Source organism: Silene latifolia, chromosome 11 (assembly GCF_048544455.1).
Source record: "Silene latifolia isolate original U9 population chromosome 11, ASM4854445v1, whole genome shotgun sequence".
In the NCBI taxonomy this organism is placed as follows: Eukaryota; Viridiplantae; Streptophyta; class Magnoliopsida; order Caryophyllales; family Caryophyllaceae; genus Silene; species Silene latifolia.
The window spans coordinates 67,670,586-67,690,547 of record NC_133536.1 but is presented as its reverse complement, the minus strand read 5'-3'; the positions used below and the strand labels follow the sequence as shown (position 1 = coordinate 67,690,547).

The 19,962-nt window shown below is 39.6% G+C and overlaps 1 non-coding gene across 1 annotated transcript; it reads right to left on the bottom strand.

The window, feature by feature from the left end:
• Positions 1-6,661: 6,661 nt before the first annotated feature.
• Positions 6,662-6,768, bottom strand: LOC141616324 (small nucleolar RNA R71). Its single transcript, XR_012530680.1, has one exon. It is a non-coding gene; the product is annotated as a small nucleolar RNA R71 (small nucleolar RNA).
• Positions 6,769-19,962: the final 13,194 nt, after the last annotated feature.

Genomic DNA, 19,962 nt, shown 5'->3' with positions numbered 1-19,962 from the left:
CATCCAACTCAACCAAGCCATAAACAAAGAGAAAGAAAAGGAGTATCACTCCTCCTGCTGCTGCTCATCCATCATCTCATCTCCACCACCACCCGAGTGAACTGCCCCTGATTACCCAAGACCCGCATCGACCACCGCTCCAGCTCCTGGACTCTCATACCATGGGGTCAAACCACCAAAAGCAAAGGACTGAGGTGTCCCCCATGCTGTCTGGTCCACCCCGTAAGAGTGGAAAACCCCACTGTAGTCCCCAACTCCGCTCCACCACACTGGATGTGGTCCATCGGTCCCAATGCCCTGAGCATACGCCATCTCATGCATGTTCCTGAGTGTCAAGGTAGAGGACACTCTCTCTGCTAAGTAGCTCGAACGTGTCTCCGGGGTATCGAGGTAGGGGTAACAAGGAAATGGGTACTGTGGTGGTGCTGCTGGCTGTGGCCGTGTCTCAGCCGTCCTCTCCCTCACACGACGTGGCCCCCTCTCAAGCCTGGTCTATCCTCCGCTACTCTCACGTTCTCCCCCTTCCTCGGCTCGGGCATCACCTGAAGAATCGTGTCGTCGATGAGGTATGTCTGTACCTGTCGAGGTACATCATCATCCTCCTCCTCATCGGAGTCCACAGCTACCACCACTGGGTCTAACGGCTCTGTCGGTGGGAGGTGCTCAGGAGCTGGTATCCTCATCCAGCTCATACCCCACACCCTCCAAGCTAGGCTACCATCCTCTAAGGTTATCAACCATTTCAGGTCGAGGTAGTAGTCTCTGTCCATGGTAGGCACCGGTGTGGTTAGGGGAACGTACTCAGAAGAAGCCTCAAAAGAGGCTAGCTTTTCAGCTAACTGGGTGGCAAAAGCACCACAACTCAAGTACCGAGTGGTAGAAGTAGCCATCAAAGCAAGGCTAGCACAGACCATGGCAGGAGCATTGAAGACCACCCTCTCAGTCCGCTCCGGGTTGAGATAAGACATCAAAAGCAACAACTCGTGATTGTTCAGCTTACTCATATCCGACCTCTCATAAAGGAGGTTTGATATAGAACGAAGAAAGACCCTCAGAGTGACATGTTGAACATCGTTAATCAACATGTTGCTGGCGGTGGGAGCTGACTTCCCAGAAAGACATGGCATAAGGCGGCAAACCCCGTACTCAGCTGGAATCTCGCTGATGGAATCCTTGGGAGGCTTAGCCAAACCAAGGTGAGAAGCAAAGAGGTCCATGGTCAACACAAAACTCGTGTTCATAAGACGGAACTCAACAGACTGTTCAGTTGGCTCGTATTTAAAAGATCTCATGAACTCCAAAGTCAGAAAAAGATAAGAATTCTTCCTTAAACGATACAGCCCCGTGAACCCCAAGGTCTCAAAAATATGACGGACATCCGTCTCAATTCCCAGGTCATCAAGAAGTGTGGTGTCCAGACAACGGGTGGGTCTCATCTTGCGTTTCTGTAACGCTACAAACCTCTCCCTCTGTTTAAAGTCCATAAAGACTACCGAAGGATACTTGGGTACAGACGGTACCACCGGTCCGCTACCCTCCCCAATTTCGGGCTGAGAAGCCCTCCCCCTCTTACTTTGACGGGTCCCCAGGTTTAGTCTCGGCATCTGTTTCAGCATACAACTTAAACGTACTTACATAGGCACTCAAAACATGTAGTCTTTGCAAATTGAACATTGAATAATCCTCTAGACTATGTACACACTTTCACCAACAAATTCCCAATTTTGATATATAAATTCAGTTTATAGCATTTCAGACGATCTCTTTAGCTGTGAAAATTTTAGCATGGATAAACATGATTTACTCGACTACTACAACCATCAAGACATGACTCAAATACTACTCCATATATACTTGAAAACATATGAAATATTCATGTATGCTCATAGAAGGGCAACTAAGTACACACCATCACCAACATTCAACATTATGAGCAAATTTCTCAATTAAATAGTCAGACGGTCTCTACAGCTGTAACAATTTGACATATTTAGCAAGAATTAACATTACTACTACTACTATATCAAAGGTTTAATTCTTACACATTCATTCCTATTCAACACAAAATCTCAATTATAGAAAACGAATTTCAATTTGTTGCACTTTTAAGACGGAGTTTTAAGGCAAATTTTAAGGTGAAAATCACAAAATGCAACTTCCAACATGATATATGCAACATATACTACTCAATTTCATCATCCAACATGTAGAAAACAACCAAAAATCAATTTGATTTCACAAACCCTAGAAAAATTCGTCCCCAAATTTGCAATTTCTTTTCTATTTTTAGCACAATAACATCAACAATCATGAAAGGGAAGCATGTGAATCATATTACAACAATTACAAGCAATTTTTCGTCCGTATGAATCGAAATTTCAGATTATTCTACCATTCCAATAGATTCTAAGTGATGAAAACATGAAATTAAGAAAGAAATTCATACCTTTATCGAATAGGAAGTGAAGGAACGAATTAAAACAAAGAAACTGCCCAAATTAATCACCACAAACACAAGTTATAAGAATTCTTGAGAGGTTTAAGAGATTAGGGTTTCGAAATAGGAAGAAAGAATGAGAAGAATGAGAAAGAATAAGGGTTTTATGAAACCCGTGAAAGCCCTTGTACTGTAGCCTACTCGATCGAGTGCCTGGGGTACTCGATCGAGTGCCCTCTACTCGATCGAGTAGGTGCTATTTTATCGAGTATCCGCAGAAAATTCCTACATCTCGACGCCATAGCTTCCTAACTAGATCGAGTGAGGTCTACTCGGTCTAGTAAGTACTCGCACTCGGTCAAGTAAGGTTGAGTACATGGTCAAAATTACAAAATTAACTGAAGGTTCCTGCAAAACAATATCACGTGTCGATTCCAAACCAAGTTCGGAAGTCGTCACTGGTTATCGTATTCACTCATATATTACCATTACTATTCAAACATATCATACGGTCTCACCAGATAAGATTCATATCACATTACGCTACAACAAACTTCACACAACATGGTTTACCTGCTACCGAGTCATCCATATATGCAATTATGTCATTGTATCATGTCTAAACTCGTCTTACCACATTGCTAGCAAACTTATACTTACGTTAATCAAAACACATAATTAACGATAAATTTTCCACATGTCATCCAAGTGTATTATCAACACGTTCAAGCTTTAACATAAACAAATTATTCTACACAAATTAATCACCACACAGGGAAACTTTTAACCATTAAACATTGCATATACCCACTAATATTTTGATGTTTCTCATACTATAACTCAACACTTCTTTAGCTATCATCGTTTGGCTATTGTAAGACTTATAAACTCGTATAGGATCATCATCACTAACAACCTGAAGCAAACACCAACATTACCACATTTCATACTACAGCATACGCTTCTACACTTTTCACGCACTTCTATCATATAAAACCTTCCACGTTCCTCATTATCACCACATACACACACTGACACCACCGAAACTTCACCATTCATGACCCTGACGCAACTACTATGCCTACATTAACTTTAACAAAGACCCAACCATAGATAGTTCTCACCTAATCACCATACACGTTAGGCACATATTTACGGACTCCATATTCCCATACCCAGTGACTGGCTTAAGCACAATGGGGCCAAGATTTCAAAATGAGGGCGCCTATTCACCCAAAATCTAGCATCAGCTGGGGCTCCCATTACACATACACCAGGTTCATTTTATAAGACTTACTACGTTCATTAGGTTCATTTGTTACAGGTTCCAAAATCGTCGCTCTGATACCACTTTGTAACACCCCCATATACCGAGCAGCCTTAACTAGACCTTCCTTAGCATATATGGGCGTTACCATCTCGGTTGCCCGAGGTAAGTAATCATCAAAAGTCGATAAAAGAACAATTATAGTTATATTACAAGTGTTACAACCAACTAACAAAATAAAGATACAACTCGTCAGCTACACACTATCTCTACCAGAACTCGTGCCGACTCATCCTCGCCAGGACTCCAGCTATCAACCATATCAACACCTGCTAAGACTGACTGCTCACCATAAGGGATCACGGCAGACACATAAACAAACATGACAACCACACAAGGTCAGTAACTGAGACAAGACTCAACATAAACCAACAACAATTGTCAACATAATACAACACAACCAATCACACACAATCACACCCACTCCAATCAATCTCCGTCACCGACCGTCCACTGGACCAGCTGATGTGACCATAATTAGCGCATATTTATCCCCCGAATTAGCCTTGTTCCCATGCTTTTTAGTGCATATTTGGGTCATTTATTGTCTTTAGTTCTTTGTTTTGCATATTCTTTGAGGTTTTGTGTCCTTGGTTGGAAAGGAGTGCAAACCTTGCATTTTCATGGCAAAATGAGACTAAATTGGTTGAATTCAATGACCAAGCATCAAGGAGAGACAAGATTAGAAGGCCTTTGTACATATTATAGTAGTTGGGCAATGATCAGGAAAGATCCTTGCATCCCCAAGGAAATCCTGAAGAAAAGGGAAGAAAAGAAGAAGAAAGCAAGATGAGCAGCAATCCGTGCGGATTGTGCTGAAGACGCCCGTCCCCAGCACCACAATCCGTGCGTCTTCTCCCAAAGACGCCCGGGCAGCAGCTACCAGAAGAAGTGCGTCTTCTCCCAAAGACGCCCGGGCAGAGACTCACAAATCCGGTCGTCCCGTGCCTAAGACGCACGGATTCCAGTCCAGCACAAATCCGTTTCTTCAAGCTTCAAAGAAAGATGCCCTTCCTTCGAAAAATACCGACGTTTCCTTGCTCAAATCTAAAAAGTGTAATTACTAGTTTAACCCTTAGTTAACCCTAATGCATCCACCTAATTTCCACTATAAATACCCCATTAGTCTAATTAGAAGAGCATGTTCTTCTTATCAATTCTTAGTGTAGTTAATATCAATCAAATCTCTCTTTAGTTTTGTAATCAACAATTAATCAAGTTCTAATACAAGTTTTATTTCCTTAATCTCCCTTTTTGTTCATCCTTTATTTTGGGTAATTGAAGATTATTTGGGTTATTATTGGGAGATTGACAACCTCTCAATCAAGCATCAAGTACTTCTTTTATTCTTGTTTTATTATTGGAATCATTAGTAGGTATAATTCTCTTAATCGCTTTTTAATTATTGTTAATTACTTTCATTTATTCATCATGTTTTACTTTGTTGGTATGATTGACAACCTTGCTAGCATGATCAACATGATAATGAGAGAGTAGTCACCTAGCTAGGGTTAATGGGTAATTAGGGGAAACCAACATGGGGAATGATTCATGCTTAAATTAATATGCTTTCATGGTTTATTTGCTTGCTTGTTTTGATCTCAACTCATGCACATGTTATGTTTGATGAAATGCGAGCCTATGAATCCTTGCATTTTTTACCCATCACCTATCTTTTCAATGAGACTTGTAATACATAAACCAACTCGAGTCTCATTAGACCATGCATGTTGTTGAGTAGGAAAGACGAAGTCGACTTGTAGGTGTTGTACAATCTAATCGATTCGGCTCCGGGACCCAAACTTTCCTAGGATTGTAAGATATAACCCAACTCAATCCATCACAACAATAATTGCTTGCTTATAATTTGAGAACATGTTTGTATGATCAATTCCCATGATTCCCCTATGACCCCATGACACCCTAGTGCTTTTTATCAATTGTTTACAACCCTTTTAATTCATCTTACTTGTTTCCTTTCATTGCTATTTAGTTTAGTGACCTTCTACATCAACCCAAATTGTGACACCCCTAAGACACCACTAGTTGCAATAGAAATCTCATTTCAATTCCCGTCCCTTGGGATCCGACCTTTACTTGCCTCTTTACTAATTGTAGAGTTGTTTGTGAAGTTATAAATTGTGTTTGATTGGATGTGTGACGACCAACCCTTGTCCTATCAAAATGGCGCCGTTGCCGGGGACGGTGTTAACTTGATTTAGATTTTCTTATATTGTTTTTAGTTGTGTCTTTCTTTGCCTTGGGGAAGTAAAACTCCTCAAGGTTTGTTCTAATTATTTTCGAGTTGTTTGATATTTTGCATGTCTAGAATGTCACAAGGTGATTTGTTACCTTTTGATCGTGAAATTGAAAGAACTTTGACAACCAATAGAAGACTTGCTAGGAGAAGTTTGAGAGGTATTAGTGAGGTTGTAGATATTCAACCAACTATTGAGTTCATCAACCCTTTTGCAAGAGAAGGTGAGGAGAACCCAACACAAAATACAATACAAAATCAACCCACAATGCCTAAGTTTTCATCACATTCCGTACCCACCGAGGAGAACCTACCCAATGGTACTCCCACACCACAACATCTAACCGGAAATTTCATTGCTAAATCCGCATTTATCCAATTAGTCGAAAGGAGCCAATTTGGGGGGATGCCTAGTGAGGACCCTCATTCTCATATGGAAACCTTTTGCGACTATTGTGATGCGATTTCTCAAATCGGTGTAACTCAAGACCAAATTCGATGGGTCTTATTTCCATTTTCTCTAATTGGCACCGCGAAACAATGGTTGAAAGGCCTTGATAAGGCTACTCTCGGAATTGATTCTTGGAAGAAGTTGGCTCTAGCTTTCTACAAAAAGTTCTATCCACCGGAAAAGACTAACATGCTAAGAGCTCAAATTACGGGTTTTAAGCAAAGGGATGAAGAATCTTTGTATGAAGCTTGGGAGCGGTTCAAGGGAATTTGTCGCTCATGTCCTCACCATGGACTTAGTGAGTGGTTCTTGGTACAACAGTTTTGGAACGGTTTATATGAAGATTGAAGGAACATTCTCAACATGGGATCAAATGGAATGTTCACCGAAGTTGAGGACAATCAAACTTGGAACAAGATTGAGGAAATGGCGGTCCATAACTCACAATATAGTAGACCTCGCAAGGCTACTAGAGGAGGAAAGCATGAAGTGGACTCCATTACTCAATTGGGTGCTCAACTTAGTGCTCACATTGACACAATTAATTTGAAGTTTGAAAAAGCTATGGCTAGACTTGTGATATGGGAAGATGTTCCCGTAAGAATTGGGAAATTCTTCATCCCGGTGGACTTTGTCATTGTTGACATGGAAGAAGACTCCAACATTCCAATCATCCGAGGAAGACCTTTCTTACACACCGCGGGTGTGGTGATTGATGTGAAACATGGAGAGCTCACTTTAGAAGTAGGAGATGAGAGCATAACCTTTAATCTTGACAAGACTATGAGAGCTCCCCGTTTGCATGAACCATGTTTCATGATTGATCATTATAGCCGGAAGGATGATAGGAAGAAGTCGGAACTCCAATGGAAGAAGAAAATTGAAGATGCTCCATTCAAAGAGCAAGTGAATTATAACAAAGAGTGCTTGCAAAGCTCATCAAAGTCAAGCAAAGAAGAAGAGGATGGCCTCATTGGCCAAGACAAGAAATTGGGAGAGTTGTCTCCATCAAATCAAGAGATCTTTAGTGATCAAGTGGATGAAGTTTGTGGTCTTTGGGACGACGAGTTTGAAGGGATTTTTAATCCCTACATTGGCAATGCTATCGATCAAGACCGACAACAAGGGCAAAGGTCTATTGAAGAACTTTATCACGATAATGAACAAGCTTTTGATTATTTCTTCAAGGTGTTGAGCAACATCAACAACATCTTGAACATGCCCCCATGACAATCTCTCTAAGGAAGAGAGTTTGGTGGAGTCCTCCCTAAACCACCATTTGTAAATATTTCTAACTCCCTAACTCGCATTTCAATTATTGTATTGCATTTTTGTTATTTTTGGATTTTTATACTTTGATCAAGATCATTGTTATGTTTGAGAGAAGTGAGGGAGGGACTAATGATTTCAATTAATGTGTAGTGCTTTAGCTTAGTGTGGGGATAGCAATTGCCTAGGCTATTCATGCCTTAGTAGTGCCCTCACAATGGAGAACACGAGATTTTGAAGAATGGAAAAATGACAAGGGATAAGCAAAGTACACGGATGGAACTGAATCCGGGTAAAAGGGGCAGAATCCGAGCGGGTTCAGGAGAATCCGCCCGTCTTCAGGCAATCCGGACATATTGGGTAGAAGACGCCCGTCCATCATGAGCTGGATTTTTGAAATTTCTGACTGTCAGCAAATCCGGGCGTCCTGCAAGGGAATCCGCCCGTCTTCAGAAAGATGCCCGTCCTGAAAGGAAAGACGCCCGTCTTTTTGGCTGAGAAAACAAGAAAAATCCCTGTAAAGGAATCCGCCCGTCATCACTGAAAGACGCCCGTCCCGCGTTTGCAAATCTGAGCGTCTTTGTTCAAATCCGCCCGTCTTTAGGCGAGAATTCTGAAACCCAGAACAGGCAGAATCCGGGCATCCCAAAGGAAAGCCGCCCGTCTCCCCCCTGCATTTCAAATTTTTCGGGTTTATTATAAACCCCCTCCCACATTCATTTCTTCATTCATTCACCCAAAACACTACTCATAAACCCCATAACTCCAAAACCCTCATCCTCTCCATCACAAAAACAAGATTCCTCAACAACATTCACCAAAATCAAATCAAAACATCCTTTTAACAACAAATTAATCACTCCTCTTTCAACAAAAATCAAAACCAAGCACAAAATCTTCAACCTTTGAGTCGATTTTTGAATCCATAAAGGCAAAGCCTTTCATCTTTAAATCGATTTGGGTACACTTGGAAATTGAAGATTTTCTCTCTTTTCTTGGTTTATTCATCAATGGCAAGGACTAAGGGAGCAACAAAAGCAACAAAGGCAAAGGCACCAAAGGCAAAGGCACTCTCATCAAGACAAAAGAGTCTTCAAGCAAAGAAAGCATTGGCTATGGTGGTAGCTAGCCCAAACTTGGAAGTGCAACAACAACAAACTCCCATGGAAGCAACAACATTTACTACTCCGGAAATTGCTCAACTTTCGAATTATCTGGAGGTAATTTTCATTTCCAAATTTCATAGGGACACTTTTGCCAAGTTTGCTAGTAAATCATTTCTATCCACCAAGTTTATTTGTGAAGATGCCTTAGATAAGTTGGGTGTCCTTGAGCAAACTAGAGCCTTCTTTAAAGCCATGGGGTTGGAGAAATTGTTTACAACAAAAGAATTGACATACCCCTCCCTTACCTTAGAATTTTTGAGTTCTTTGAAAGTTAACAAGGTTGAGACTATGGAAACCATCGAGTTTCGCCTAGCTAATGTTAGTAGGCACATCTCCTTTGAGGAAATGGGTAAAGCTTTGGGTCTTAGTGATTCACCGAGTTATTTCAAGAATGTTGGCAAATATGACCCCGACCCTCTTTGGGAGGCGATTTCCGGAAGGAAATTTGAGAGCTTTCATGCTAGTCGCGCTCTTTTAGTCCACCATCCGGGCATTAGAGTATGGCACAAGGTCATAGGAAACACCATCATTGCAAGAAAAGACACCAAGCTTTTCACCAAACTCGATTTTGTTCTTCTTGAGTCGGCTTTGAACATTGGAAGGGAACACACCAAGCCTTTCAACTCTCTAAGGCTTTTGGTGGATAGATGGCTAAACATTGATTGTGGGAAGCAAGACACTACCGTTATTGTGAATGGCGGTCTAGTCACTATTCTAGCTAAATACTTTGATCCTAACTTCAACAAGGATAACAAGTATGAGGCGAAGAAGGGTGGTCATCTCATTGATATTGATACTATGATAAACAATTACAAATAGGTCTCTCATAACCCTCTTGACACCAAGTATGGATGGCTCACAAATGAGGCTAGATCTTTTACTTTGCCTTCGAAGATTTGTCGTTTAAGTGTCCATCGGACAATTATCTCCTTCCCCTTTAAAAAGAGGCCGAGTATATTATCCGAAAACAAAAGGGTGAAATTGAAATGCCCTCCTCTTCCATTGTCACACCACTCTATCCTTTCAAGTACGAAGAGTTCAAACCCGAAGGAGTCAAAGCAAGCAAGGATTATGTGACTCTTCTTATGCAAGAGATGCACAAGCAAGCCTTCAAGGACCGGGAAGATGCTTACTTAGCTCAATATCCACCCCTCCTACACTTAGCTAGGCAAGGACTACTTGATCCTTCATGTTCTTTGCCTAGTTGGGCGGATAGAGAAATCTTCTTTCCGAGTGCATCTAGGGGTGAGCTTCCGGGTGACAATAAGGTTGTTGATGATGAAGATGTTGATGATAACATTGATGAAGAAGCAAGTGAAGAGGGAAGTGGTGATGAGACCAGTTCTAGTGAGGAAGATGATGATAGTGATGATATGATGGAAGATTAGCAAGCTTGGAGGCTCCTACCCTCTTGAGGTTTGTTCTACTTCTTTCTTTGTTTTAATTATTTTTCTTAATCATTGTTGGAGTAGTCCTAGCACCATAGAGGACTCACACCTTGGCCCCATTGAGGTGTTCTCATTTTATTGTTCCCACTTTTGAAAATCCAAAATGACAAGTTTTGTTTCATGCATTGCATAGTGTGTGCATGAACTACACCCAACCTTAGGACATTAGCAATAATGTCTAACTCGGTTTGGGGAAGTCAATGCATACACAACGGGAGGTAATCCAAATTATCCTCTACGTCATAAACAAAAACCATGCATCATGTAGTGTAGATTAGTGTAGCTTGCATTTAGTGTAAAAATCATGCATCATATTTTCCTAATTTCCCATCATTTTGCCATTGAGGACAATGCCCATATTAGTGTGGGGATGGGGAATTCTAACTTAACTTCTTATTTAAAAATCCAAAGAAATTGAAAAATTTCGAAAAACCATAAAAATTTGAAATATTGAAAAAGCCAAAAACAAGTCTATTTCCTTTGTAGTGTAGTCTTGTATATATTCTTGTATATATTGTGTTTGTTCTATCCTTGTTCACATTGATCGACTACGCCACATCCGAGACATGAGGATATTGAAGACCGCATGGTATGATCTTTCCAATCTCCTTTTTCCTCTTTATGTTAATGACTATGTGGCTTTATTTTGATTGATGCGGTATAACAATGTGAACTTAGGACTTGCATTTAGTTTATATGTCATATTAGTTGGTAGAATCACTTGCATTAGGATGTATATAATAGTTGCATCATGGCATATAGTTGCATTTAGATGAAAAGTTTTGAAAAATGCCTAATTGGGAACTTTGACAAGAGCAACTAAGCCATTACAAATACTTGTTCAACTTAAGACTTCGCCTACTAGAATGGTTGTAAAACACCCTAGATTGTGTCATACTAGTGTCTTTTGACCCATGACCCAAAGCCTAGTCAAGGGTTTGCATGTGAGTCACCTATTCCAACCCCGTGATGCGATGTGGACTTGGTTAACTTGTCTAGGTGACCTTGATTGACCTTGTGGTACGGCAACCCAAATATACTTTCTATCAATAAGTTTGAAGTGCTCATTTCAAAGATTTTGTTATGTGGAAACGTTTTATTGCTAAGGAAACCTCAAATGTTATGAGATGTTGAAATGTTGAGAATTTTAGTTGTTTTGATGGAGGCGTACCACTTCGATGTGCTTTGGAGAGGGATCCATTAAATTGGGCCCCCACACGGTTCTGAATTCGACCGCCCAGAGACAGAGTGACTATCACCCCGAAAAGCTATTGTCTAGAGGTTAACCGGTTGCCTAATAAGCGATTGGCGAAAGTGATGTGACCATAATTGGCGCATATTTAGCCCCCGAATTACCCTTGTTTCCATGCTTTTTAGTGCTTATTTGGGTCATTTCTTATCTTTAGTTCTTTGTTTTGCATATTCTTTGAGATTTTGATCCCTTGGTAGGAAAGGAGTAAGAATCTTGCATTTTCGTGGCAAAACAAGACTAAATTGATCAAATTCAATGACCAAGCATCAAGGAGAGACAAGATTAGAAGGCCTTTGTACATATCGTAGTAGAAGAGCAATGTTGAGAAAGGATCCTTGAGTCCCCACGGAAATCCCCAAGGAATTTATGAAGAAAAGGGAAGAAAAAGAAGAAGTATCACGCTGACTGACAATCCGAGCGGATTGTCAGCAATCCGCCCGTCCCGCCTATCCACAATCCGAGCGTCCCAGCTGGAATCCGCTCGGATTCCCCCTCAACAATCCGCCCGGATTCCCCAGAATCCGCTCGGATTCCATCGCCCAAATCCGGCCGTCCCGACCCTAATCCGCCCGGATTCCTTCACAGCGCGGGTTGTCTTCTTCAAGCTACGAAAAGAGAAGCCCTTCTCTCCAAAAATATCGGCTTCTCCTTGCTCTACTTAAAAAGTGTAATTACTAGTTTAGCCCTTAGTTAACCCTAATGCATCCTCCCTAATTTTCACTATAAATACCCCATTAGTCTAATTAGAGGAGCATGTTCTTCTTATCAATAATTAGTGTAGTTAATATCAATCAAATCTCTCTTCAATATTGTAATCAAGTATTAATCAAGTTTTAATCCAAGTTTTAATTCTTTAATCTCTCTTTTGTTCATCCTTTATTTTGGGTAATTGAAGATTATTTGGGTTATTATTGGGAGATTGACAACCTCTCAATCTAGCATTCAAGTACTTCTATTATTCTTGCTTTATTATTGGAATCATTAGTAGGTATAATCTCTTAATCCCTTTTTAATTATTGTTAATTACTTTCATTTATTCATCATGTTTCATATTGTTGGTATGATTGACAACCTTGCTAGCATGATCAACATGATAATGAGTGAGTAGTCTCTTAGCTAGGGTTAATGGGTGATTAGGGGAAACCAACATGGGGAATGATTCATGCTTAAATTAATATGCTTTCATATCTTATTTGCTTGCTTGTTTTGATCTCAACTCATGCACATGTTATATTTGATGAAATGCTAAGCCTATGAATCCTTGCATTTACTATCATCTCCTATCTTTTCAATGAGACTTGTAAGACATAACCCAACTCGAGTCTCATTAGACCATGCATGTTGTTGAGTAGGGAAGATTAAGTCGAGTTGTAGGTGTTGTACAATCTAATCGATTCGGCTCCGGGACCCAAACTTTCCTAGGATTGTTAGATATAACCCAACTCAATCCATCACAACAATAATTGCTTGCTTATAATTTGAGAACATGTTTGTATGATCATATCCCATGATTCCCCTATGATCCCATGACACCCTAGTGCCTTTAATCAATTGTTTACACCCCTTTTTATTCATCTTGCTTGTTTATTTTCATTGTTATTCTAGTTTAGTAACCTTCTACATCAACCCAATTTGTGACACCCCTTAGACACCACTAGTTACAATAGAAATCTCATTTCAACTCCCGTCTCTTGGGATCCGACCTTTACTTGCCTCTTTACTAATTGTAGAGTTGCTTGTTAAGCTATAAATTGTGTTTTGATTCGACCGTGACCAACGACCACATCTATTTATTTGTGAATGCAAAACGGACCGATCAAAAATGGCGCCGTTGCCGGGGACGGTGTTTGTTTGATTTAGATTTCCTTTTTGTTATTAGTTGTGTCTTTCTTCGCCTTGAGGAAGTAAAAATCCTCAAGGTTTGTTCTAATCATTTTTCGAGTTGTTTGATATTTTGCGAGATGGATTTCATTGACTGTTTTGTAGAGGACCACTTGAGTATCCCCTACTTCAAGGATCCCATGCAAGCATTAGAAGCCTTAGAAGCAAGTGAGGCTAAGAGCATGTATTGGGAGTTGGAGGTGGATCTCTTCGAGGCCGCTCTAGCTAACAAGGAACTTACTCATGCACAATCCGAGTTGGTGCATAATATTCTAGTAGAATCATGTCAACCCGTAGAGGATGAGCAATCCATCCTAGAGGATATTTTGCAAACTCAAGAGCAAGAGGAACCCATCATGGGATTTGAATATGATGAGGTTGATGAAAGTGAAGTTGAGTATGCTATGAGAATGGAATGTTTAATGGAGATGGAGCAAATTCTCAATGAAACTCCAAAGGAAGAAAGTAAGGTACAAACTCCTACTTTGAAACCCCTTCCCCCAAATTTGAAATATGCTTACCTTGATGAATCAAAGACCAAACCCGTGATTGTTAATGATAGACTTGATGATGACCAATTGGGAAAATTGCTTGATGTGTTGAAACAACATGAGAGGGCTATAGGTTATAGTCTAGATGACCTTAAGGGGATAAGTCCCGACTTTTGCATGCATATAATTCATCTAGAGGACGACCATAGACCTACCATTCAACCCCAAAGAAGATTGAACCCCTACATGCAAGAAGTTGTCAAAGGAGAAGTCATGAAATTACTTGATGCGGGAATCATATATCCCATATCGGATTCTTTGTGGGTTAGCCCCGTTCAAGTGGTACCTAAGAAAGGAGGTACCACGGTAGTGACAAATGAAAAGAATGAATTAATACCCACAATAATGATCACCGGTTGGCGTATGTGCATTGACTACCGGAAATTAAACTCCGCAACAAGAAAAGATCACTTCCCCTTACCATTCATTGACCAAATGCTTGAGAGGCTAGCCTCTAACAAATTCTTTTGTTACCTTGACGGGTATTCGGGATTCTTCCAAATCCCTATACACCCGGATGACCAACATAAGACCACCTTCACGTGCCCTTATGGCACTTTTGCATATAGGAGGATGCCTTTTGGATTATGTAATGCCCCCGCTACTTTCCAAAGATGCATGATGAGTGTCTTCTCCGATTACCTAGAGACCATAATGGAAGTCTTTATGGATGATTTTAGTGTTTATGGAAAGGACATTGACTCATGCTTGCATAATCTTTCTCTTGTATTGCAAAAATGTGAAGATGTTAGTCTTGTTCTAAATTGGGAAAAGTGTCATTTCATGGTCAATGAAGGAATTGTTTTGGGTCACTTGATTTCGGAAAAGGGCATCGAGGTCGATAAAGCTAAAGTTGAGGTGATAGAGAAACTCCCACCTCCCGTGAATGTTAGAGGGGTGAGTAGTTTCCTCGGTCACGCGGGTTTTTATCGTCGTTTCATAAAAGATTTTTCGAAAATAGCGAAACCCCTCACTCAACTTTTGCTTAAAGATGCCCAATTCCAATTTACTGACGAGTGTGTTGAAGCTTTCAATAGAATCAAAGAAGCATTAATCTCGGCACCAATCATTCAACCCCCGAATTGGGAGTTACCCTTCGAGATTATGTGTGATGCTAGCAACTACGCCGTTGGAGCGGTTCTTGGCCAACGGGTAGGGAGAGCTCTTCATGCCATCTATTACATAAGCAAAACCCTCGACCCTTCTCAAGTGAATTATGATACAACCGAAAAGGAGCTTCTTGCCATTGTATATGCTTTGGACAAATTCCGTTCTTACTTGCTTGGGTCCAAGGTGATTGTATTTTCGGATCACCGTGCTCTTCGACATCTCTTGATAAAGAAGGAGGCAAAACCAAGATTGTTGAGATGGATTTTGCTTCTTCAAGAATTTGATTTGGAAATAAGAGACAAGAAAGGAGCCGAGAATGTAGTGGCGGATCACTTGTCAAGAATCCGGTTTCATGATGAAAATGGAGAAACCCCGATCAATGACTCATTTCCCGACGATATTTTGATGGCTATTCAAACACAACTTGAAAGGCACATCACCCCATGGTTTGCCGATTATGCCAATTATATTGTTGGAAAAGTGCTCCCTCCAAACTTGAACCACAACCAAAGGAAGAGATTCCTATTCGAAGTGAAGAGGTACTTTTGGGATGACCCAAACCTCTACAAGGAGTGTAGTGATGGGCTCTACCGGAGATGCATCCCTCAATGGGAAATCCAAGGAATCTTGGAAGGATGCCATTCATCACCCTACGGTGGGCACCATGGAGCAAGAAGAACCGTTGCAAAAATCCTCCAATCGGGCTTCTATTGGCCTACAATGTTTCAAGATACAAGAGAGTTCATCATTCATTGCGATGCTTGTCAAAGAACGGGGAATATATCTTGGAGGAACGAAATGCCACAAAGAGGCATCCTAGAGGTAGAAATCTTCGATGTTTGGGGAATTGACTACCAAGGGCCCTTTGTGACATCCAATGGGAACAAGTACATCCTTGTGGCCGTTGATTATGTCTCAAAGTGGGTGGAGGCAATTGCCACCCCAAATGATGATGCGAAAACGGTCACCAAGCTTTTCAAGAAGATCATTTTCCCAAGATTTGGAGTTCCTAGAGCAATCATTAGTGATGGAGGAACACATTTCCATGAGAAAAAGCTTGCATCCCTTTTGAGCAAATATGGTGTTCAACATCGAACCGACTTGGGGTATCATCCTCAAACAAGCGGTCAAGTAGAAATTTCAAATAGAGAGATCAAGCAAATCCTTGAAAAAGTTGTGAACAAGACTCGGAAAGATTGGAGCACAAAGCTTGATGATGCTCTTTGGGCTTATAGGACTGAAGGAAATGTAGATTTATATACATACTAACATACTCTTATATGTTAAAATTAATTTGTCATAAAATTAAATACGTATTTTATGCATGCAAACAATAATAAAATAGAGGAGAAATCATGTCCTTACTTTGATGATTTCGGTTTAATGGGCACAAGAGAGATCACCTTTCTCTCTTGTTCTTGAGCTTTTCCTTATGGAAGAACAAAGATCCAAGTTTAGGATCTCTCCCTAAGCTTTATACCCAAGGCTTTCTCTTAAATTAATTAATATTACAAATACTAGTATAATATTAATCAAGTAGAAAATTGAACCAAAATATTTTTAACACTTTGAATATTTCGGTTTTTAGAGAGAAAGAGAGGAGGATTTTTATTCTCACTAAAATTGTATTTTGGATGATGTATGGAATGAATGAATAATACACTACACTTAGTATATTATTAGGTAAAATTATAGGAAAAACAATGATGGTTTTTCTTCCCCAAAACCGTGTAAGAGGAGAGCTTTAGGGGAGCCAATGCATGGAAAAATTGTTTTTCACAATGAACAATAGGCTTGCATGGCTAGTGACTAGTGCAATCATCATGCCTTCCACTAATTACAATCAACATATAATTAGCTCAACAACCCTCTAATTTTCGGCCCACTTAATAATATGGATTCCATATTATTTTTGTCAATTGTCAATATGTCACATGTCATATGTGATATAAATTTGTTATGTATTTTTAACATATTAAAAATCAACGTATTAATACGTCACATACAAAAATCGACTTAGTAATTTTATAATTACTTGTGCCAAAATATTTTACCATTTATAAATTACAACTGATTGTATTTATAACAATTCATTCAATTTAATTGTTACATTAAACAATTATTTCATCCGAGTAATGATACAATTCAATTACTCAGACCGTATCTTATTTAATCACATTTCAATATGATACGTAAATTTTACTTCCAAAATCGTCCGTCAATTTTCAAGTAATTTAATTAACTCGCAACATTATACGATTAATTAAATAATCAATTAAGAGTGTTGCCCTATAGGTATGACCTAGGGGGTCAACTGATCACCACCGTCACACGACGAAAGAATGTCAAACCCTAGTCAGCCAATCATTACCGATATATGTTGACCAGTTGACAGTAACAAAATTACTTCCCAATTGTATTCTATATAATGAGATTTAAACATGTGATCATCATGATCAACAGTCGTGATCGCATTATTGTCGGAGGACACATATTCCAACAATCTCCCACTTGTCCTCGACAAGTGTGCGTTCACCAATTCTCTTGTCCTATTACTATCTCCCACTCAATGCAAGGTGTCTTTCGGTCGTACTTGCAAGTGATCATATCGAGAGTGGTTTCCTCGATCTGGAGAATAACTGATTGACCGGACTTATCTATCATAGATACTTTCCGAGCGTGGCCACGCATTTCCAGTTCATTACTCCTCGAGTGGCCCTGAGATATTGTTATAACCCTGACTAGGGGTGGACAATTCCTATCGCACTCATTCCCTTCGACTAGCCACACCATCATAACCCAAAATATGCCCATTTGACCCCATTTACGAAGGTCGTAGTAACACAAATCAAAGTTAATCTGAAACTGTGCCATCTTAGGCGAATAGTCTTTAGTCAAAAGAATCGACTCATTCGAATACTATAGTAGCTCTCGCCACGACCAGGCTATATAAATTTGCCAGAACTCTATAAGCGGTCATTAGGCCCGACAAAATGTTCCTAACAGTCTGCCTATGTGATCGACTAGTCATCTCACATGACTCTATGGCACTTGAACTTGCCATCAATCGCATCACACTCTAGTCACTTCGAGACGTCACCTCATATAAGTAACTATGGGCAAAAACAATGTTAATCCATGTTCACTTTAACGGGGTTCAATTGTCTCTACAACCCGTTTGGATATAACAATGTACAAGGTGAGTTAATAATAACTCAAACGACAAATGTCGACATCACACTCGGGTAGTCAATATCATATTACAACCTTGTGATGTATATCGTCAGTGTAAACACTTATTGATTGCAATAGAAGTTTAACATCCCATGTGTCCATGTGTTCAAACTTCTTACACTTGCAATTTCCTTTACATTCATGTTCTCTCTCATAACATGAATCTTACCAAGTACACATCAAGGTTCCCGACCTTGGTTTCGGTTCTTTAACTTGAAAGAACTTTCTTATCGATTATCTCATAACGAACGAATTTGTGATGAATGATATAACTTGTACTGATCAAGTACTCCATCCACACACAATGCACTAGGTATATGTTTTGTAGAATCTTGTAACAATTGACAAGATTATTTAGCTTAGCACTTCTCACAAGTCCTAGCTTAACTAGGAAAGATTATTTTTGAATAACCTCTTATTCAACCAAGCATCTTTCCAAAACTTCTCATTTCTCTTTCTGGGCTTGAAAGATTTGGGATTCTCATAAATCCTCATATGTGCTCGGATTTTGTACAATATGTGCAACCTCTTGACACACAATAGAACATTCCGTCAATCACTGAAATCGCTCATCGGATTCTACTCGAGAATTCATGACGTTTCTATTATGGCTTACAAATCAATCATCATGCTCTTATGCATATGATTCATAATTGGACATGTATATGATTATTCTAATGGCGGAAACATTAGTTACTAATAATCATGAGATCAACTGTTCATAGGTTCAATGAACGACCATGACTGCTAATGGTAATTCCATTTTCATCTATATGAATAACCTATGCGAATGTTGATACGATGTGTATCTCTTAATACTAATCCAACATCCCTTGATGCAATTGGATTCATCATTGTCCATTTTCATCCAGAATTGAAAACTCAAATGCTTCTTTATGAAAGAAGGTATTAGCTCGTCATTCTTTAATGAGTGATGAGTTGTAAACATTCAAAGGATGATAGCTCCCACTAAATTCCATGTCTTCACATGAGAATTTCTTAACTCCCACTCACTTCTACACATTTCGAAATTGACTTCTCAATCGAAATTTATCCAAGTATTGAAATATAAATCGCATTGCCAAGTTATTAGGATAAAACCATATATGTTCCCATCATATCCTTTCAAAATACCTATTTTGAAGTGGTCTCATCTTAACCTTACAGAAAGAGATTTTAAATCTCCAACACACTCATGTCATAATGATGTGTAGCAATGTCATTATTCAAGTATAAACAATATCTAGAATACGTCCTTCGCAAATACCCTTTTGGAAGGAGGTTTAACCATTTCATAGTGAGGTTAAGCAATGACATTTGCGTGGTTAAAACTTTGGCCATTGAGGATATCGATATATCAATCTTTGCAACTCGATCATAACTAGTATGTTACTGTGATTCATTTAGGCTCTTAAGTAAATCTCAAGGTTGAAACTATTGGTCAAATTATTTCATAAACTTAGTCAAAAACTTGTCGAGACTTTACATTAGTCATTTTCTTCCAAAACTTTCTTTTGGTCTCCTCGTGTAGTTATCTTGAGAAAATTCTCTTATGATTACTACACTTGGTTTCTTTAGT